Consider the following 22,880-nt stretch of genomic DNA (forward strand, 5'->3'; position numbering starts at 1 on the left):
TGCCTTGACTGTGTACAGCACTGTTATCCGTACGTGTTCACGACTGCGCCTCAGTGTGCACATATGTCTTGAAAAGCGTACGTAACAACGATAGCAAAATACAGAACCACAGAAAAGTGGACAGAGCTAATATGCCCAACGGAGTCGACAGAAGATTCAATCCTGGAAAATTCCTGGCGATTTTTCGGTGATGGCGACAGTGGTAATGGTAATGACTTGTGTGACGGGCAAAGGGAAAAGGCAAAAAGACGCTACAAATACTGGTATTGACGTGAAACGGGGTCGATGTCGAAGTGGAAGAATAGGGGACGTTGCATGGAATGCCCAAGACGCTTGTAGCTTTCTATCTTGCTCTCTCTGACCTCTTTTGTTTGCCTTGCTCAGCCCCCTTTATGACACAGGACACAATAAAGGCGCAGACACTGCTACGTCAACGTCGATTACACCCTGCCGTCAGTAAGTAAATGAATGGGCGTACATAGATTTACCGTAAACTGAACACCACTTTTTGGATAGACTAAGTGAAACTGGCCAAGCGAGTGACGGTCTTGAAAAACGAATATAACCGTGCTTAATTGAATGAATTAAATAAAAAGGGTTGTAGTTGCTTTCATGGGTAGGATCTAGACACAAACCAAAGAAGCTACTCTGCTTGGTGTTATTTACACCAAGTTTAAGACTTTTTGATATTAACTATCACTTAAATATAAGTTTGCCTTTTGTTTCAATGACGACAATAATAGAGTAAGTCAATTCCATACAGTAAATTATATATAAATTGGCTGATTCGGTAGAAGTGTCATAATATATATAGGCGTCCCGTAGTATGGTACTAATTGTTGACATCATTATACGTTATAAGTGTCTAGATAACGGGCGCAAACGAGTTAGCATATAAAAAAAGTTTTTAGAAAAGGAAATTATTTACGAACATTATCGCTTGTCCTACTGCTCGTCGCCAGTCGAAGGCTAGCAAAGAAGATATATTACCTTTTGAATGATGAAATTACCTCCTGGGATTTACAACTAGAAACAGTGGCATACTATTAATTTAATAGTACGACGTCAGGATCCTTTTAAGTAGGCATTGCACCACTGATCATCAATGATAGCACGGCTTAGGCAAAGAGTAGGACACGAGACACGAATCGCTCGGAACTTCAGTCACGGACTAAATCGTGGCTAGCGCAAACAAAATTGAACTGAAACAAGGATCAACTACTAAACATTGAGTACTTTAGGTTGGTATTTTTTTGCGTTTTTATGTCATAGTTGCTCTACCTTATTGCAATCGAGCGATGATCGAAGTGTTACGTTGTTTATAATTATGTTGGAGATGCATTCGTTTGAGGAAAGCGTGAGTTACCTCTGTGTACCACTAAGTAAAAACGCATCATGAATCGGCCTTATAAGCATATATTGTTGTTGAATATAAAATATATTCAGTGAAAAGAATTCAGTGAAGTAGATACAAGTTGTCGCATATCACAGAAGAAAATCCACGCTGGATACAGATTCCAGAGTTAATCAATGTTTTCCAAAGGTATAGTTTTACCATTTTAATAGAACCGCTGACAAACGAGCTACTATCTTACTAATTGTATATAACGATCTCAAACACACGCTATGTAATAAAGCCAAATTATTAAATCAGTATCAAATGCTCTCAGAGGTGAAATAGCAGTAGTTGATTCTTCTCCGACAAGATACAATATTTATGCCCTATTTAGCCGTCGTACAGCCCAGATTTGACTCCGTTGAGTTACTATGTATAGAACTTGATTGGGAAAATTCGACAGGCCATCAAAGACAACACTCATTTCTACTTTCAAAGAAACATTCTGACAGTTCAATCGGAAACAATTCTAAATAGTTGTGAGAGATTTAAGGCCAAAAGTGAAGCTATAACCGAGACAAAAGGGTGTTAAATTAATTATGAATACAAAATGATAGTGTTACCGATTTCCTTAAAAACCGTTGAAAATTAACGAGGTTTTATATTGAAGGATTGCTTATTCTTTAGGTTTTCCGGAATGGGCCCCATGAATTTTGTTACAAATTTTCCATTTTTCATATTTTTGCATGCTAGCCTTAAAATTATGACTTTTGCAACATGGTTCATTCTCTTCAAACGTCGAAAGAAGTTCCCATCTACTATAAGAAGCGTTATGTTAATTTGCGAAATGACTTATATGGTATAACTTTTGAGTTGATGAATACTTTTTTCGGCTGGTGAAATGGGAGAAAACTGGATAAGCGTGTTGGGACCATAAATCTGATGCGATTAGAAGGTCAGAATAACATTAAAATGACCTGGATTCGGTAAGGGTTCAGCCAAAGGGCCCGTACATGGATAAAGGATAATTTTACATATTCAAGTTGTATTTATGTAGGTTTACATTGAGCTGAGTTCCCAAGTTCGAGCCACAGGTTACGCGCGGTGTATCAATGAGTCAAGTGCAATAATGTAAAGGGCTTTCTAGGACATTTTGCTGGGACAAGGTAATAAGGTAAGTGCACCAAACTAGCGGGTTTACTAGTCCCAAATAAGAAATTAACTAAGTCAAAAAAGTTATGACCTTCCTAGCCGAAAAGTTGCGACGGGATGACATAGTTAAAGTACCAGGATTTCAGAAAAACTACAACCGAAAGAAAAAGTTTGTAGTAGTACATATAGGTCTGAAGTAGAGATAACTTATATGAGGGATTAGATCCAACAAGAGTAAAGTATTAGCACAGACTACTGAGACCATGGAAACTTGACAGCAGGAAAATTAAAATATTCTTCTGGGAAAACGGGACGCTCCCAGCAGGGTAACTGCAACGTGAATAAATACTATTAATAGTCTGACTGAATCAGAAAATAGGATTACGGTCGTGGGATAACTGTCAAGAAGTGGTTTCGTTCACAGTATAGACGAAATTCTGATGGAATAACTGTAAAGGTATAGCGGCATCTGTCCTACAAGAGAATCCGTTTTTGCAATTGCTTTTTTGGGTTTCTTTTGGTCAGAATCTCTTACAGACGTCTGGCAGAAGCTAGAGAGATTTGAAAAAAAGCTTTCTAATAGAATGTTAGCCAAATATTTACACGGTAGTCTCTGTTGGTAACACGATTTCTGTCCAAAATGAGAGATATGAAAATGTCGAACGCATATTTTTTACAAATGACATGCTTGATCGAGTAAAAATATCCTATGTCTTTCTGGACCTGGTATTTCGGTATCAGTATGAATAATTTATTGCTGAACTAAAACAGAACTGAGCACGTAATTATTCCTTCTAACCGCATAAACTATTTTCTGTATACTGTTTATTAAAGGTTCCACGCGAATCTGGTTTATCTATAGTTAAAACGTCTTCAAGTCGACAACGTATTGAGCGCTATTTGACAGTTGGCGAAACGTAACCGTTTATCACAGGCATAAGAATGACATATAATGATTGAGAAATACAGTTGCCGTGGACAACCCAGAAAAGCAGAGCATAATTAGCTAAAATCCTTTTCAACTTCTACCTGAAACTTCACTGTACAGTCTCGTAAATATCTCGTCCTTCGTAGAAGTCGTTCGTATTCTACTCTGGAGAGAGCATCCCTTTGATCAAAGCAAATGCGATGAAACAATTTATAGGAGTTGACAAACCTGGTCCGGTCCTGAGCCACTGCGATAATTGAGTCCAAATAGAATAATAAACATCCGTACTGGCTGGGATCGAGCTCATTATTGTCCTTCAAAAGTACTACTAAAGGCGTAGAATTAAAACTTCCAAAAAAGACCGTTTCCAATAAACACTTCAATGTTGGACGGTAATTGATGGCATTATATCTAGAGTCGCACCGGAAAAAATCAGAAGCTGGTCCATTATTTTAAGATTGAGAAAAATTAAATTGAAGCATCCGACCCACGAATGTCCCATAGCGAATTGGCACAATGTTCACTTTACTTAGGCCTTAATCCGTTCAACATGTCGAAACGTCGTTAGTTCACCGGCCAACCTGTCATAAAAACAGTTCGATAGCAAGAATCAATCGAAGTGAATCATATCGAAAAGCATTATTACCATTACCGGTCTGTTCGAACTAACAGTAGTTCATGATACAACTTCCCTATGCTTCCGGCCTTCTTTATTAGAGATCTTAACAAATTCGACAAGTTCACGCTGCTGTAAGGACTGCCATCTCGTTTTCCTGCCAGTGGAGTCAGACGTTTTACTTCTTAGTTGTTTTATAACGAGGTATTACGTGTACGTGTCTTTTTTCATTCGCTTAAGTGGTGAAGTCTACTACACCGTCAGCAGAGAGGGTTTCGCCGAGGAGGAACTTATCAAATGCGTAATACAGGTCTGTAATTTGGAGGACGGTTTAAGTTTGATGCAGCCGACACCGGCTTATTCATTAAGACGATTAATAATACATATATGGACTGACAGAAACTGTGCTAGTTAGCTTGTTACCTAGTTAAACTATGTTGTCATATCGTTTGCAAACGGCAACAAACGTGTACTGTCTAGTAGTAATACTCATAAGCGTAATACGAGTTATTGGAAAAGTAAAGAAATAAAAAGCTTCAGCCATATTTACATTAGAAGTATAGACATATATTGCCTTGGTTAAATCTCTGGAGTCTAACCTGAGCCAATAGATGCGTTCTGAAGGTTAAATTAAGGGAATTCCCTTTAATAGACCACAAACGTTTTGTGTTTTCAAAAAGGATAGCTCAGCATAATTATGCTGTAGTTGAAGGAGGAAACGTACCTTGTACAACGTACAAAAAGTCTTTAACTAATTGCATACTCTAGTATTTCAGGCAATGCGGTCAGAGGGAAGAGTTACCGTCCCATTCTCTGGCGTTGGGAGAGAGACAATAGCCCACGGTTTTTTCTGATTTTCAGTTGCACGTTCAGATGAGACTCAGTATAGTCATTGATCGAAAGGTGACACGCAACGCTCTTTTGTTCCGTGGTACTCTAAGCTTAGCTTTAGCTCAACCCGTACGACGTACCCCTGTGATATCTGTTTTCCTTCAGCTGAATCAATTGGCATTTTCCGTTCAAAGTACGCAATTCAGAAGCATATGACAGACACTTTTTGTTTCCATAAAAGTCCTTCACCTGTCTAGCTAAACTTCGAAGACACGCGCTATCTATAATGCTAACTGGTGAATATTATAAGGCAGAACCACAGTGAAGTCGTTACTACATAATTATTCTATAAATAAAGGACTGAGAGCTTTGTATCTGTTTCAGAGACCTGACCTAAAAATTAAGTGCTGAATCGTCCGTTTCGAGAGCTGCAATTGTTTGCGACTACATAGAGTGTTGCCGGCAAGGTAAATATCTTTCAAGAAGGAAAAAAACTGTTGCAAAAAATCTCCTCTAGATTCAGTTCAATCAATTTGTTCTACGGTATACAAGTGATTAACAACCAACAAAAAGCTTTGTATTTTTTTGTTTATAAGCGTACTTTGATTTTTTCCAAAAAAAAAACGAGTGGGTGGTCGTTGTACCCTGCAAGTGTTCGTAACAAAGATGTAACTGTATTCTTTTATTAAGTGGATTTTAACGGTGGACTTTATTTTCACTAACAAAATCATGATAAAATTCTACGGCAACTTTGTCAATAGAAGGAAACTATTAGGGAAAATGGTTTCTCCGAACTGATGACTTTGGCTAAGAACATTTTGTGTTAGCGTTTGACAAGAAAGGCGTACTTGAAAGCGGAAATATAGAACTTCAGAAAAACAGAAAATACAGTTGGAAAAAACGCCGTTACACCCATATGCTTCATGTAGAATTTTTAATTATCTTTCAGACTCGACCTTTGAGTATGACTTGATTGAAGCTTTTCACTTAAAATAGAAGATCAGGATGACGAGAGAACGTTTAAGACTTGGTCACGTTTGTTCTGTACTGGATTTTACAGGCTGTTTAATTCTACCGAGCGCTTCTTGTTGGAAGTGTTTAACGCGTGCGACGGTGACGACTTGTTTAAAAGAAAAAAATTGCCCAAAGGAACAATACATTCTTTGGACCCATAGGAAAGTTTAGAATTGCCACTTCATTTTAAAAAAAAAAACAAAGCAGAGATTACACGCCTGCTTTTGTAGGCGGCCGACTCCTGATAATTATCTCTAGGTAATTGTCTAACAGTTACATCTGAAACGTGACTTTGCCTTAAAAGGAGATATTTCATTAATTACCCGCCCAACCAATTAATTCAACAATGAACATCTATCAAGCAATAGTGCTCAGTATATTGTAGTCACTTAGGTAGTAATGCATGCTTAAAAAACTTCTATATTGTAATACAATGCCGTCAATGGCACCGGATTCACTCGATTACTGCGAGTCGCAATCATCTTACAGGTAGCAAGGCTGACGTGCCTCAACGATAAGCAACGTGCCACATGCGGCCGAGTTGGATACTCTTATAAACTACTTGGACATCCATCACGTGTTACGTACACACCTCTTGAGTGGGCTTTTATTGATAACAAATCTTTTCCAAAACAACTCTACAATGCATCTGTTATGTTCATTGTGTTCCGTCGCCAAAAGCAGATCTTTGATTCCTCTGGTTCGTCGTATCCAAGGCGCAGCATACTGTGTTCGAGTTTTGTCGCACGTACTGCAGCGCCAAGATGAAAACTTACAACATATAAACAAACAAAAAACCATAAAACGATAGGTTTTCTTCGCTACGGCATTGACTGAAGTATAATCGTGGTCGCTGTGCTGCTGGCGGCACTGCGGCTGACTTGCCAGGCCAAGCAGGCCATAGACGTGACATGAGAAGGCTTTGTGTTAGTTGGATTTTTTGTGGGCGAGTGCAAAGTTGAAGCTGAGTGATGCTGGCTGCTCAAGCAGCTAGATGTCTGCGGAGGGATGGTGTCCGTTAGGCCGACATTGTGGATAGACGAGACTTGGAGCTCGGACGACATCCTGTAACTGGAGTGGGTGGATCGCGGCGATCGTACCAGCAACTTGCCAGCTTGTACAACAAACCCGCATAAGTCATAACCCATTGAAGTAATGCCGGCTAAGCCGGTGCTCAGCGCGATAGGCATGCGCCTCAGCTTCTTCCACCGAAATCAACATAGCCAACATTGGGTTGCCTCTTTCTTCAATTCTCTTTATTTGAGACGGCCATTTCCGTCAGTGTCTCATTTCTGAAAAGTGGCATTGTAGTAGCCACAGTGAACCCTTACGTTCTGGTAGGGATCTAGAAAGCTTAGAATGTACATGTATATTATGCCGTACGCAATATGCAGGACGCCTCAAAGACGGTGTATTATGGACCGTACATTTCAGAGTATATAGTTATAACATTTAATCCAAAAAATGCACATTATATCTAAATAATAGCCCATTTTGATTGTATCTGCACCTAAATACGAGCAAGACACCAACCACAGTTACTCCAGTTACAGTAAAGCTCATTGAGGCAGTCATAAAATAACCACCATTGGAAGTACTATATTATCCTGCCTTGTGAGGAGCCTTTTACAGGAACTTTGAAAGGGGATTAAAAAAGGACTCGTATGGCCGTACCTACTTCTCAGAGTAAACAACAGTTTTCGCAACAGTTACTTCGCTCCGTATCAGGATAGTTGCGTAAGAAGGTTGGAGACAAATCGATAGCTAGGATGTAGCGAAGTGTAGCCAAGGTTGTCAGATGAAGCTCAAAAGCTGCTGAGCTGGGATTTCCAAGGGAGCGCTTCCGGACAACGTGCAGTAGAACAAGCATTATGATCACATACGTTGGTCCACTTTCTGAAACTTCCGCAATTTTTACTGTCATTATCACGACTTATTTTTAGATCCTTCATGATAGAACGCTGTTCCTTACCGTCATGCGACTATAGCAAGAATCATTCTAATGCCACTTCGGACCTTTACTGTAGAACGAGAAAAAAACTGAGATAGATAATGTGAATATGCAGACTCCAACGGAACGAAAAATCTCATCGATCGGTAGTTTCTCGCACGTGATTCGATATTTTCCATGCTAATTCTGTTATTAGCTTAATAAAAGGACATTTTATGAAAAGGGCGTGTCATTTAATGTACGCGGTCAGTCTCGTCTTAGAATGCTAGAGGATCACACGGAAAGGGGGCATCCGTCATACAAACTATGCTCCCACTATATATGTACGCTAGAAAAAAAAAAATGATGCAGTAGAAAAATTATCGAAAGGCTACGAACCGTGATAGATGCGTTCGTCTCATAATCACAGTTGAACTTCCGATTTGTTGATGGCGTGAAATTCCTGTTCTGGTATCAATGAGACATTCGTATGAACTCTGGTATTGAGCACCTAAGAACATCTATAAAGATCAAGTTATCATATTCCTAGTACTTTGAAAAGTGTTGCGATGAGGGTAAGTTTCAGGGCTGTTTTATGCAGTTGTCCATTGGTACTAACTTCTGATGTAAGTAGCTATTGTGCAGACATCTTAGTTGAAAGGGCTAATATACATCAAATAAAAGAAATTCCCGGATTGGCTTTGCAAGCGCGTAAATAAAAAATACACAAAGGGCGAACATCGAATGCTCACAAGCACACGTTTTCGTTTTCGGATAAACCGTTCAGTGCCTTCTCGATCAATAAAAAATGTCTATTGATTCCGTTTTGCGCTCAAAGCAAGTTAACGGTGTTAACTAGAAAAAGTTCAAAATTCTTATAGCCCGTTTCTAAAACTATGTGATGTGGCCTACATGGCTGAAATCTCTTCATCGCTAAAGTTGACATCGGTCCTGCTCTTCTTACAGTAAATCGCATGCATTATTATAAAAAGGGAGCTGGGTGTGTCGCTTGTGCTTACCGTCGTGCATTACGCTGATCGCGAACTCTCGGTCCCAGAGCATAGCGGAGGTATATCGTATTTCACGGTCCTCCCTCAAAAGCTTCCGGCGCACAGCGGGTTAAACTGGGTCGGGATAGTAGACTCAGCCGCCTACTTCGTTTAAGGGGAATGGCTTCAATTCTTGAGCGTTTACCGTGGCTATTGTAAATGTATGAAAGAAGATATTCGATATTCACAACCACCTACAACACAGACTTCTGTAAATAGCTTGTAAAAATGTCATATAATTATTTGCGTAAGGAAATACCGTTTTAAAGATGTCGTCCTGTTCAAGTCATGAGTAAAAGCGTTTCTTCGTTTGTTTCCTCACTATTTGATTCATCCGTAAAGGCTTCTAACCAGATAAAAATCGTGCATTTCTGCTCATGCAGCCACCATGACACTCTCGTTTGTTGCATTAGCATATTTTAAAATTGACGTCCTCTGTATATAGTATATTACGCGTTGTTATTATTATGTGGTTCCTTAATTTTTTTGAACGGGGGGGGGGGGGCGATGTATGTTAAATATTTGATTGAACTTCTCATAGCACGTAGGTAAGTTTGAGAATAGAAATATCGGAACGCTCGCGAATGATTAGGGCTAGAAAACGCTGGTAGGTTATTTGCACAAACTCTACCTATCATTGCTAAATATGCACTTGTGAAGGACCATGCTCACTACAAGACGGAATTAACATATCAACTTCTAGTTCTAGTTATACTTCATTTTTTCATTTTGTCACGATGTAGTTGGCGAATTGCTACGCTGAATTTTTTTTTCACCTTTATATTTGTCATATCTCTAATTAATGTTTTTTTTTTGCCTCAGCTGACTTACCATGGCCTCTTATGCCAGGCAGCATCCTTAGGAGACTCAGGTTAGGAACCCTATAAACATACGCTATGTCTTCAAGCTGACGAGGTAGCACGACGCTGCTTCCGTCCCACGTGTCGGGCTGGAAAGGTATTGGAACCACTGTCTATTAACTATTTTTACGTTGCAATAACAGCCATAACATCGGCCTCGACGGCTGGAAGGAAAAAAGGTGTAGTCTGCAACTGCTACAATCACAAGGGCCTTCCTAACCTTGCTCTTGCCTTATAGTCTAGCAGCCTGAAGTAGCCTTGTCACTCCTGTCTTTAAAAAGGGCCAAGTCTCTCGGATCTGAGCTCGGTGCCCGGATTGGCTGACAGTGGTCTGATCACTTTCACCACTTACGCCTCGTGATAGGTTGGATCGTATTCGAAGTTAGCTTCACCACGGGCGAAGCTACTTTGTAGTCCGTAATTCGAGCTAGATTGGACGATAAGCTGGCAGGAACTGAAATCCTAACACCGTATATAGCTAGGCCAATAGCGTGCAAAGAGCTAGAAGCGCATAGAAAGAAGCGTAGCCTGATGAGAGTCAATCGTCGTCTCCGTCAACCTGCACATGTCGAGCCAATATTTTTCCACCTGTTGGGTTTAGTTGTCTATTTTGAACCAGACGTCCCGTCACTGGTTGACCCAAGTAGAGAAAACATAAGAATAAGGAATCGTTACGTGCCTTTGCACGTTATACCTTATGTTCAGTTCATAAAAACAGCATAATCAATCGGAAACAAAGTCAAGCAGATTAAACAGGTATGTAACATGGTGTAAATTGGCTGCACAGAGGATTATTGTACCGGAACAAAAATCGCTTGTAAATGTAGTACTGTAATCGTAGTATAACAACTGGAATATTAATTATTATATATTATTAATTATCTAACTAACAAAGAGACTTGACGTTACTGTCGTTTTTTACTGCATTCTTCACATTTTAGAATTTTCAAGATATTTAATTCTGTTATTGCTATTGAAGACTACGCTGTGCGTTTAGAACTAGCTAAATAGATTTGGGATCAAGCGGCATCCCATAGGTTATTCGATAACCGATAGCTTTAGGTAATGTTGTTAAAATATCAAATAGCCTTTCCAGCTAACTTGTAAAAAACTTAGTACGCGATGAAGTGAGAAGTATAATTTGTCTAGCCTTTTACTCATATTCGCTATCACGCCACGGCGAGTTCACCTATTGCCTTAAGGATTGAAGTTTAGTTCTATTGCTATATAGGCATACGGGTTACCGAGAAAATTTAACGATAGTTTAAGTCCAATAGTGATGATTATGATGGTAGCATATGGTCCAAGCCGCTACTTGGTTTGATGAATAAAGGGAAAAGCTTTTGGGAAATTGGGAACTTCATGACCAGTTAAGGAGACCTGTAGCTGATGGGGTTTCGTCCCTCTCGCATTGCCCCTTTTTCTCTCCATCCCCCCCCCCCCCGCCTCCCTTTCTCTTTCCCTGTTATCGGCCCGTCCCTATGACGCCTTTCAGTCGAACCCTTTTACAGATGGACTTCCTTAACTATCGAAATCTCTATTTTGCTGGCTCTTTTTCGTTCGGTCTGTTTAACTCGTTCATTCGTAGTCGTTGATCCCCTGGCCCCCGCGCCCAAGTCCCTTTTTAGTCTGCTTGCTTTCTCTGACCGTTTCAGGCCCTTCAGTGCTCCACTTCTCTGTCTGTATGTCTGGTCTTCTTCCGAGCCAGTGGTCAGCCGACTCCCCTAAGTGATCGCTGGTTGCGCGGTTCTGTTCAAGGCTTAGAATAACAACTACTGCTGGAGCGACTTGTGCTACCACAGTTGCTACCGTTAGAGGGTATACTCAGCTATAGGTATTGTGCATCAGGCTTATTTGTACCCGTTCTGTTGTCGTTGTCATCGTCACAATCGTTGTAGTGTTTATCAGTATATACACAGACACGGCCAGTGTGTGATTATGTAGGATGTGTATAAGCGTTTGCCCTCTGTCTACCGATCCGTCTGACTGTTGTTGGGCATAGAGATTGGCGCGTGCTGTGTGTGCCTGACTCAGCTTGTCGCCAACAGACCCTTCCCGTCACATCCGCTAAAACCCACACTCATTGACCAGTCCAGTTCAGGCCAGCTACGTCGACCTTTATCCTGCCAGGAGCCATCTGCGCGTTCTTTGTTGGGAAACCGATCCAACTAAACATGCCTTTCACGGAGTAGGATCTTCTCCAAACGCTTTATTGAGCGCTGGCCGGCTGAATGGCAGACATCACTGTCCTGCGCACGTCGCTTCCCTGAGCGTCATTAACTTACCTTAAGCGTTGTTCGGTCAGTCATTCGTCCATAGCCTAGTTCATTGTTCCCAACATAGTCGGTATCCTTGTTTGTTTGTGTTGGGATCGACAAGACCCTGCTCAGCTGCGGAGATCTGATCTTGCTTAGTCTCTCGCCCAACTTCACTCAAACACACACAGTCACTTACGCATAATGTGAAATCACCTACCTATTCTTTTTACCACGGCTGTTCTATTTTCTATGCTTCCACGATCGATTCCTTGAATTAAACATAGCCTTGACTGTAGTTTTCTTGCCCTTCTTTCAAAATTCGCCGTCCTACACGAAGACGTGTAGAGGCGATTGTGGCAGTGTAGTGTCCAGCACTTTGAAAGCACCATCAAAATCCCCTTTGACCTACTATCTGCGTATCTCCTCGTAGTTCTATCTACCCTTCGAGCATTCTGCGCCGAAGCTGCCTTTCAGCCCGCTTCGGTCAGAAAAGCCTCAGCGATTCAATAGAATTACTTCAGTCGACGCCATTTTCTGGCTTTATACTAAACACTAGTTGTCCTCGCATTTTAATATCGTTAATATCTTCCTTTCTCTCTTTCCCTTTATGAATTGCGCAAGACTCAAACGGGTTTTCTTTGTCTCGACAGTGTGCTAACCGGGACTTGTCGGCTGCTAAAAGGAGATGCTACTCTTACTAGAAATAGTAAAGCTCAACATCTCCATGTTAAGCACACAGCCTGCCTTTTTCATATGTGCTATTGACACAGACTTGACGAACAGCGCGGGCATTGCCTTTTTAATACACTATTAGTAGGCTTCTTGCCATGTTTAATAGAGGGCAGGCTGGAGTCGAAGCAATTTCACCTCAATCTATATGATGTTTTTCGTAGTCTCGCGGTTTTCACCTATGTACAGGAGAACATGCCATAGGGATTAGCACAGATGATACATGGAATCAAGCATCTACAAACTCGTAATTAGGGACGCATGAGCGTGAATCATATTCACATTGGGGTGACAAGAAGGAAGTAGATGTTATGGAATGAACCCGCTGGGTAAATCAAACAAGGGCTTGGTTTGCAAAATAGGATCCTACTACCGTTACCACTAGGAGTACTGCTGTTATAATACAAATTATTCGTAACAGCACGCTTAGCACACATATGCTGTAGTCTGCAATTTAAGTGAAACTCGGTTGAGGATTTACCTCAAGGAAGTTAAGCAACCAAATACTACCCCAAGAACCGATTAGAAGCGCAATTATACTTCATCACTTAGCCTTAAGGTGGAATAGCTCAACACGAACAATTGATAAGAACGAAGGCCAAAAACAACGTAACGTTATTGCGTTACGGATCTAATATGTGTATTGATATCTAACATAGCGCCATAAACGTGGAGCTGTCGCGTTCGTCTCTAAATGATGGGCCTCGTGTGAACCGACTAGCTAATGCAATTTACATTGCCAAAACAAAGGTCGATATCCTATTGTTAGGTTACCTCAGCCGTATTTTGGTATGTATGTACGTGAGTCTATTAGAGCGTGATGTTTTTAACACGGATAAAATATCGGCCGTATCGGCCAGCACTGAGTTGCATACAAACGAAATATACAAACACGCACTTATCTACTTGCCTATTAGCCACTCATAGACTTTGCTTTATCGGTATCATTACATGTAGTACGGTATTGATAGAAATGGCCCCAACCTTAGGACAAGATAGCCAAAGCAAATCTAGGCCTTTAACGGGCAAGCACAATGTTAGTGCTTGCGTTCACTCACTCAAAGCGGACAGCACTTACCAATTGCACCCATTCAGATTACTTTTCCAACTAAGTATGAATGCTAATAGTTACCGCAATGCTACGCCACGGCCAATGACGAAGCCCTGATAATAGCCGCCAATGGGAACGACTGAGATGGAACCTACGGTGTATGATGGGTCGTTTACCGACTAAATCGGACTTATCCATCAGAGTACGTTAGTAAACAGGAGGACGCGCAGATCTTGCTCACGACGGACGAGGCGAGTACTAATCTAAAATGGTTTTTTATTCGCATGTAGGCATCGGTGCGTAAATGTGTGCTCCTGATCTAGTGCCACCAGCACAATCGTGAAAGGACTTACTTGAATTTTTGGCCATTTTCTTCGCGTTTCTCTTGTGCCTGCCTGTAAATTTCACGTATTCTTGCAACAAAGCACTATTTGGCTAAGGAATGTAAACCATCAACGATGTACAATTGTGTATCAAACGAAAAAGGTAAAGCTCCTACAATTATAGTTGCCTAAACACTGTATGTACGTTTATTAATTGCAGCTTTTTTTCAAAAATTTGTCGATTGAATTTACTATTTGGAGCCGTCTAAAACCTTTTGCTGTGTAAAGGTGTGTTTTAACTACACATAAGCATTTTATATAAAGATCAGATTTTTATTAGATGCGATATTTTATGATTGTGTTAAGTGACAAAATCGTACTAAATAGCAAATGGGTTGTTCACGGTACTTCTCATGTGACCAAAACGCTCTGACGTTTATTTTTTAGTCAACACAATTTTGCTTCCCAAGAGCATACCATCTACTATTCACCCCAAGTAGCAAGATCACAAACAGTATGTCATCATCGCAGGGTAACAACTCGGCGTTGCCGGACGTACTGATAAGCGTATAAGTGTTGGGTATGAGTGTTATGTACAATATATCTGATGAAATTACATGAAGTCCGGTGTCGATGCTATAACTCAAGGCAAGACCATACCATTCATAGTATTGCCTGTTGAGCCGTGCGACGCGGAGCCCTGGACTCCAGCATCATCCTCATCAGCAACACCAATAATGTCGTTGTTGGTCGGTTGTCTGGCAATGAAGAAGAGGATGAAGAAGACGACAAAACCGGAGACGACAAACTCCTAGGCCCTCGTCTTCCCAACGATCCCCTACCTCTTTTGAGGACACTGGGGGAAAAGTGAGCTTGGCAGGGGGGACTTGTCTGGGATAGATAGAGTGAAAGAGACAGAGCTCGATTGCATGGGGAAACTGGCAAACGGACGAACGATGACTTGAGGAAGCGAAGATAAGAGGACGAGGACAGCTGGTGGATATGCGCAGAAATCGATGCTCTATCGAGGGAGGAGGACGTTGGTGAATGGTGAAACTAGGCGGTAGTGGCGGGATATGCGAAGGGCGACCACGTGTGCTAAGCATCAGCTAGAAACAGGGGAAGGGAGAGAAGTACAATGACTTATTTCCCTGAGGAATCTTAATGACACGAACCTAGTCGACAGCTAGCAACTGATCGGTTCGCGAGGTATATGCCTCACGCCCTCCATCTGTTCGCTGACGCCCCATTCTCTTAACGCACATAGGCACACCCAAGGCATATACTCGATTTTGATGATCCGCCCGCCAGGAGTCCTCTGCTGGCTCTGCCTACAGTTACATACTGCTGCTGCTGCTGCTGCTGCAACAGCGGCAGCAATGATAATAGCGGTGTTGCTATAGTTTTCTACTGCCTTGTGCTGAGCAAGGATCTTACAGGTGTTGCTACTCAGCTTTCTGCTACGTGTAAAACGGTTGTCTAGTGATTGCCTACATCCTCGTCATCATTTCGTTGAGCTCAATGCCAGTGGTAGAACTGACAACAGACAGAGCTTCTTCTTTCCCCAGGATCTCATAGTTCAGGAAACTCGGTTCTGCTCATCGCTGCGTTCGGTCGGTTCCTCTCAGTCACTTGACGCCTTGGCTGTTCGTTGTGTTCAAATGAGCGATACGTGAGGGAGTTGTTGCCAGGATACTGACAAGACAAAAGACGGTGGCAAAGAAGAAGCATAAGAAGCCAACTTAGGGATGGGGTAGGGGAAGAGCGGTCAATGACGAAAATCACGCCATTATAAGGCACTAAGCAATCTTGATACTCAAGTTTGTTAGCATACGCCATCAAATTAAAGTTAGTAATAGACAACGTACCAAATACGAAAATGCTAACAACTAGCATTACCTGAATTGCTATTATATTAATGCATACAAATTGTGACAACTATATCTATTCCTGGTGAAACTCGCGAGATATTGGGTCGGGGTGCGTGAAGTTCAACGTCTCCCCGATAACTCGAATTCACTGGCACAAAAAAAAAGAACGATGTTGGGTTGATAATCGGATCATAAACAAAATATTTAATTTATTCAGTATTAAATGACAAATATAGTGAACGGGCATTGTAGAGATTTTCACACGGTTATCTGGATAAAATTTCTAGTTTACTTTTAATATTAGGCCAAGGCAGTGTTTAGGCCAATGAAATCGAGTGAATTAAGGAACAAAATTTTGTAGATCTCAAACGGCTACATCCGTCAACTGTATTCCAGTAATGAACTCTTACATGTAATTTTCGGGATGCTTCCAAGCTCAACTAAAAAAATATTCTATTTGTAATAATTAGTTAGCATTAATGTACTCTAGCTAGATATTTTAAATATTATTTAAAATAAAAGGATATCTTTAAAAATATCTCAGTATATTCAAATGTCAAGTTCGTGTCAAAATAACTATCTATTTTTTTAGTAGATTTTTGGTGAAAAGTAGTTTTTCTCAATGTTCCAGTCTCAGAATAGGTAATTCTTCAGTTTTCAAGGATCACTATTTGAAAAAACGATCAAAAATTGAGGGAAAACTCGCTAGTATTCCCTTATGACTAAATTTACAATCTAAAGGGTAAGCGAAAATTATTAGTCAGTACGTGAGACAAGTAACTCGGTGATACCAAGCGGCAGCAACTTAAACAGCGATAGGAATAAATACCAGAGGAAAAGTATCCAGCAAATTTTCCGAACTTGCCAATTCGTATTACTCCAACTTTGTGTACTAACACAATTTGACTAAACGCAACCCATAGCCTAAATCATTCCTCCAGGATCAAGTCATGAGAACTATTGGTGTTTTGTTACTGGTTGGTATCAATTTGAATATAGTTTATTAATAAGTAATTTCAAAAATTTATTCTGCAACAATTTTTTCCCAGTCGATCCCATTAGGCCACAAAGTAAAGTATCGGCTAATGTGGCACATATGTGTACCTTACCTGATGCTTGTGAGCGCGCTGTCTTATGCGACAGACGAAACTGTCCGCCAGGACATGACATAGGACTAAACCGAACCCCCAGGGTCAGCCTCAATATGACGATTAGAAGGATGACGACCACGGCGAAGAATGGAAAAAGGCAGTTCGCTACCGTTGAAGAGGGCTACGAACCGATGAGCGAACGCATCAACCACCGACCAAGAAGTATATCAAAGGTTGCAGAAGTGTATAAAAGCGAAACGGAGGTGTGACGGCGTGTGACCGTAGTTGAAGAAGATTAGCTGCAATAGAAGCAGTAACACCGATCGCAGCAGCCGTCGAGCGATAGGGTTTAGCTCGAGTTTCAACAGTGCAAGTACATCTATTTATCTTGCTCTTTTTTAATTCTCTGCTCGTCTCACCACTTTAGCGAAAACGAAAAGCTGGCAGACGAGAGAACGAAATGAGTGGAGTATCCGTTGGTACCAAACCTTTACATTTTCATAACTGCTATGAAATTGAGACATCATCTTAACAATGTCAAACATCTTGATGCACAAAATGGTATATACTAACTATGCGTATTAGGTTTTTACTGCTGTGGTAGGTCTTTGCTTGCTATGCTTAGAAAGCCGGGTAGGTGATACGGGGTCAAAATCGGGCATAGACCTTAATAACATGGTAAAACTATAACTTATTTCTACTGGTTTTGTGAATTTTTACAACAGCAGATCTTTGTACAATATTTGCCGGACGCACGCTATAGCTTATGACATTGATGCCCCGAAGAACGTGTCGGTTGAACGCTGCTCGACGATCTACCGAGGAAATCGCTTGACAAAAGGGAGGATACCCATCCATTTGTAACATTGGATTATTTTTGGCTAAAGGCCCTTGAACTTCGAATTTCTCCAGAGCAGAGATAGGACAAACAGACAAGGTGCAAGTATTGGTAAGCAGATTTTGTTAATCTTAGTCAATTAGGCTAGCAACGTCTAGCAAAAAAAAAAAAGCTGGCTTCCTCAATAGATGTCTGTTGTCAAGATGAATGTTGCTCAATATTATAAATGCATCGTAAAAAATAATGAAAACAGATGGATCAAACAGAACGATTATAATACTGCTCACAAAAATGGATTTGACGCCAATTTCTAGCTCATTCTAACTCTAGAGCTAAGGTCTTTCAGTGAATTACTTGAAATTCTAATGTATTTTCAATCTAAGTTTGCTTGAATTAGTTACCATTTATTGTAAAACCATATGAGACTGCTGCGCGGAATACATCCCATACATATATGCATAGTATAGTATAGTATAGCGCGCCATACACAGACATAACCGATTTTATCATCTTGCTTTTCGTCTTCAACCATATTTTCTTAAATTCGTATCTTATTCGCAATTTGTTCCGATACAGCTGCACGTACCTTTAGCAGTATTTACTTAGACCTGAATAAATTGTCGGTACCGTTCGTCGTTTTCCGCCGATTCTAGCCGCTCTCCCTGTTCATAATTTGCATGAGCGCACCTTCGCTATCGTTTGCGTACCTGGCCTGCTGAAACCTTCTCTAAACCACTAGCAACTATAGTAAACAAGACGAAGTTGCTATCTAGGAGGCGTGGTGACGGCGCCGTCTACCCGAAACGCTGTTCTAGATGAAGTCACTCTGCCAAGGGCTGCTGGTTTTCAGGATACTGTAGTAACGTGGGAATAATCCAAGGTTTCCGTAAGGCGGTAAGTTTTCCTTATCCAGTCGCTGGTGTTTCTTATAGCTACCATTATTCACTAGCAAAGGCGTTATGTTATCGCAAAGCAAGCAGCTGGTCTTTCTTCATACGCTTTCCTGAAGCGTCCACTTCGAGGAGAATGCGAGAGAAAAAGAGGTAAAGCAAGAAAGCTCCGTTGCTACTTATGTGTTGCTGCCGCCTATTCTGTAGTTCACTAACGCCACATAGACCTTTGGGCTCTTGCAAAGATCTCGGAGCGAGGCTAGGACGATCTTTTCCATCCTTCGTCACCGTATATCGGCAACTAGCCGAGCGCATAGAAGCGCTAGACTCTCTCGACCGCTTCTTTTACCACCTCCGATAGGATATCGGAGTAGTCGCTGCACAACGCGGCGGTGCTGCTGGCAACGATGGTACCACCCCCATCGTTTACCGCCATAGCCCACTGTTTGCTGGATGACGCTGACGTTCAACAAGAAGAGAGCGCCTTGGCAGTCGACAGGCCGGTCTCACCATACCGGATACGATGGCCCACACACGCACCATTGGATAGAGCCGTGGCTCCTGGCGGCATAAGTTGCTCACTTACCAGCTAGATTGGCTGCAGCAACGATATCTATCGCACGACAGCGCCCGAGCCGCATCTGCCACCTCAGATATATCTTCCGTTCTGTCATATGTGGGTGTAAGTCTCGTTCTCGGATGTCTATGCGTGTGTTTATTCTTTTACAGGAGCACAGCTCGCGTTGCAGCATTTCTTCCGCTGATGTAGCCTCTGACAATTTTTCCGTCGGGCACAGCACCGCCTAGCCTTGCTGATGTATCTCTCCTGCAATAGCAGTAGTCGGCCGCGCGATGGTCCTGCTCTCCACCACAGCCGCTGCTGCTGGTCATAATGGGAAAAATATTCACATATAAGATGTGCGTATCTGTGTGCGTGTGTGCTCGTATATATATGGGAGAGAAATCGAGGTATGGCCTCCGTTCCTATACAAGCGCCTGAGGCTAAGTAAACGGGGACATTGTGCTGTTGCTTGCTGCACTGCTGTCTTTTTCCCCAATGCGGTATGACGTGGTATCGTCGTTTGGGTTGGACCAACCCAACTAATATTGAGAACTTCAGCCACATCTAGCCTCGTCTGCGTTTTCCTCTTTGCCTATCGAAATACGTTCTTTATTGTTGAGGAGTGACTAGCTTACCGATAAGTGTGGTCGCTAGGCCAACTGGGAATTTGAATGACCCGGGAGCAGCTCGAAAGCCTAAAGGGAGACGGATCAGGTGTGGGCGGTTTAGTGGAATAGACCTCAGTCTCCTGAACAACGTTCGGCCGACGTCTCTGACAGTTCCCCCGGGGACAGGAAAAACAGTCTATAGAGAAGAACAAAATGGGCGTAAATTGTTGAGCTAGTGTTAGATGCATTCCTTCAGCACCGTAGGTGACCGACCGCCTGTAGTCGAAGTACTACTCTTAAATGGATAACATCTGTACCTTTTTGGCATCGATTTGAAGTAAATTTAACACTGCGCATATAACACATAAGAATATACAACGCAAATAAATCTACTGGTTGGGAAACATCAGTCACTGCCTAAGCCGCTTCTATCGTGGTTGAATCTGTGCAATTAACATGCCCATATGTCTGCGTTTTCTATATCAATTTGGTTAACTGATCTGTGACCATTTTGCACTGGAGTCGTCTGGATTTCTGTGCAGACAGGCAAAATTATAGTGTGGCCACCAGCAGAATCATACACAGCTGGTATTTCCTAAAAATCTACTCTGACAAGAGATACTTTCAATTGATTTAGCAGCATTAACGTTGTCATAACGTAGACCGACACCGTCGGCCAGAAGACGCATTGAAACCTCTTATTGGCTTCGCAAGACAACTTTCCTGCTCTAAGTTATTTTCATGTTACCGAAACTTTCAACACCGCTTCGAAGTAGAGCAATACATCACTTCGATGTGCAGCGATTGACATTAGTATCTCTGTTTTTGTCCTTCTTTATCTGTTACACGATCTTTATTGCTTGTGCTTCGCTTCAAGTGTTGTCTTCATGGTAAATGTCAAATACTGATGTAATCAATGCCAGCGGGTTTTTGTTGTATCCTTTCTGTTTTTCATTAAGCGGCAATGTTATCAATTAATAGGATCACGAAACGATTTATTAACTTCAAGGCTTATTTCATTGGGAACAATACTGCACATTAGCATTTTATGTCTGAAGTACGGTTCCAACAACTTTGATGGGTATAGACCGTTGTAACGATGCATGAACATTGCCCATCATCTAAATACTGCGTGCACAACGCGTGCATAACGCTAGCATTCCGTGCCGTTCCGTGATGGATATCGTTAACAAAGACACTTCTTATTAGCACCTGGTCCGGCTCCCGCTGGTCGCTCTGTGGTAGATTTGCCCAGAACGAAGACCCACTTATTTCCGCGTCTCAAGTTACTTGATGCCCTAGCAACAGCAGGACATATCCCGTCTGTACACAGGCCATAACTTGCATAAGGTTGGGTTTGACAGTCTCATATAGCCAAGGGTTAACTTCCATGAGGCTTCAACCGATTCCAATCGAAGCCTCTCACTGAAGTTCGTCACGGCAGCCGATAATCAACAAGAGCGATCATCGCTCATTTATCTGCACTTGTTCCATTCTCACTGATCACTCTACTAGCCGTCCCCTACTTAATTAATGGTTAACGGTTGCGTAGAATGAAATGCGCTGGGCCCAGAAAAAACTGCAGTCGTGTCGTTTCACTTAATCGGTTGACCCATTTTTGGTTACGTTACAGCTAGAGAAACTGCTTATCTACCCCTAAGTCAGGATACCACTACGTAAAGCAGAATTTTGATAGTAACTTTGGATCTCATTGCTCTTATACATGTATTTATTAAGCATCCGAAACGTCGTATATAAAGATAAGTTTCTATAAATTACGTTTACTTATAGTATATGAAATTGGGGTTGTTTGCTCTGGGATTCAGCACGGTCAAACCTTGCATATTATTTACAGCAGGCGACAGGGTACGTGGCGGTGGAACGACTTGAACAGTCTGCTGTGTAGCCTACGGTCAAAAGTTTAGTTCGGCAAATAGATATACGAAATGTTATTTCTGAAAAGGTACCGAGTCAAATGGGAGGTGGAGGGCTGCGAGGTTACGAGGCGTGTGAACGATGCAGGTCGAGAAGAAAAAACGCAGGGCCAAAAAAATGAAAGAAGCAAGACAGAGAAGTGGGGGTGTGGAGGTGAAAGAGAGAGATAGGGTGAGGGTGGAACTGTTGACAGAGACGGAAGGAAAAACGTTAGGGGCCAATGGGGTACTGGTAAAGAAAAAGAGGTGGGAAGAATAAAAGATGAGCCGTAGATAGGGTGTTGGTTTATGACACGGACGACGCAAAGCGTATGAACGTGAAGAAGAGACCGAGCTGGACGTCAAAAGATGAGCATGGCAAGATAAGGAAGCAGAAGGAAAAGAGCTGGCGGACACGGCTCAACAGAGGAAGCTTAGTAAGCAAAAAAGATATAGGCGCAAGTCCATGGCAAAACGCTCAACGGACGAAGCTGATTCCGCACGAAGGATGCCGATTTTCTTATTACCAAATGACAGTGGCGGCGAAAAGAAATCGGAAAACATGAAGAAGCCGAATCGAGCGAAACCAGTACAAAGCGACTAGGTTTTGCAAAAAAAACCGAAGACGGTCAGCTGGCAGATAAAAAGTCCAGGTTAGCAAGCTAAAAGTTTTGCAAGGAGCCGACAGTATGAGCAGAAAAGCTGGCAGTAACCCTACATTCAGTGATCCGTTCTATGCTAGAAACTGCAAAAATATAGGTGTATACGTTTTGTTCGCTTTATTATCCGTCCGCCGCCCCCCTGTCTGTTGCCCATTTGTCCACCCGCAGTTAATCTGAAGAACGTTCTTGGATGCGTGACGCTAGAAGCACTGAATTTCCAGAACGGTGCGTAACGCCTTAAGTTTGTTACTAACAATGTTGGCTCTCTTCTACATTTCCGCGCACATGTAAAGATATAGCATTCTTAGTCTGCTGCTAGGCTATTTGATAATATTTAATTGATCCTCATCAGATTAATCGAATTTTGG

General features: G+C 41.8%; 1 long non-coding RNA gene across 2 annotated transcripts in view; it reads left to right on the forward strand.

Moving 5' to 3' along the window:
* Nucleotides 1-22,880, forward strand: part of LOC111250716 (uncharacterized) — a 179,694-nt gene that overhangs the window by 39,434 nt on the left and 117,380 nt on the right. Inside the window, exons 2-3 of one of the 2 annotated variants that reach the window (XR_002673488.2) lie at nt 5,248-5,330; nt 6,367-9,322. This is a non-coding gene — a long non-coding RNA (uncharacterized LOC111250716). Of the gene's footprint in view, nt 1-5,247; nt 5,331-6,366; nt 9,323-22,880 lie in introns of those variants that run through there. The other variant, XR_015319791.1, reaches the window with a different exon arrangement.

The sequence above is a fragment of the Varroa destructor genome, unplaced genomic scaffold (assembly GCF_002443255.2).
Source record: "Varroa destructor unplaced genomic scaffold, Vdes_3.0 BEIS01000001.1, whole genome shotgun sequence".
NCBI classification, from domain to species: Eukaryota; Metazoa; Arthropoda; class Arachnida; order Mesostigmata; family Varroidae; genus Varroa; species Varroa destructor.